Source organism: Nannospalax galili, unplaced genomic scaffold, assembly GCF_000622305.1.
Source record: "Nannospalax galili isolate Female #2095 unplaced genomic scaffold, S.galili_v1.0 scaffold118, whole genome shotgun sequence".
Classification (NCBI taxonomy): domain Eukaryota; kingdom Metazoa; phylum Chordata; class Mammalia; order Rodentia; family Spalacidae; genus Nannospalax; species Nannospalax galili.
Window position 1 is genome coordinate 1 of NW_008340856.1, and position 930 is coordinate 930.

Sequence of the window (930 nt, forward strand, 5' to 3'; positions counted from 1 at the left end):
GACCCCCTTTCTTCCCTTCGGCTGCCGAGACCCCGGCCCCAGATCACGCACACGAAGCCTCGCCATCTATGTTTGTTCAGGCCACGGATGCAGCAGACAAGTTAAGAACAAATGTGGGGGACCTGGGGATTATTATTGCACTGACTGGGGCTGTGAGACCACCAGCACATACTGGTGGAAAGGGTCATCAACCGGGGATCTAATAACCCTACAACAGGCCCCCGAATATACCACGCTGGGATGGGGAGGGACCACTGGAGGAGGTATGGGGGGGCCCTGCGCCCAACCACGGTGCAACCCCTTCATAATTCGGTTCACTGAGAAAGGAAAACAGTCTATGGGGTGGGATGTAGGGCACACATGGGGCCTACGGCTATACGCTGCAGGGAGAGACCCTGGGGCCCTCTTTACCGTTCAACTCCTCCTCCGACCAGTTGTCCATGCACTGGGACCCAACCAAGTCCTATATCCCCCCCAGATGATTCTCATAAATCTTCTCCAGCTAAACCCCCTCCCGGACCTCCCAATGCCCAAACCTATACTCCTGCACCAACAACTCAGGCTCTTGAGTCCTCTATTCCTCCCCTTCCTGCCACTACCCTGACCCGGGAAATTCTTTTGCAGATCCTAAATTCATCTTATTACTTCCTCAATGCAACCAACCCAACCGCTACCCATTCTTGCTGGCTCTGCTTGGTGTTGCCCCCCCCATATTATGAGGAAATTGCTGTACAAGGAACATTCTCCCTCATGGATTACACAGAATGCAGATGGCTATCAAATGTTTCTCTTACCCTATCTCAGGTAACTGGCATTGGGACCTGTGTTGGCCAGGTCCCACTGACCTATACTAGCCTCTGCAACACCATCCTCCCCCTTAATGTCACAGGGAGGGGGAAGTTCCTCCTGCCTCACAATGACACCTGGTGG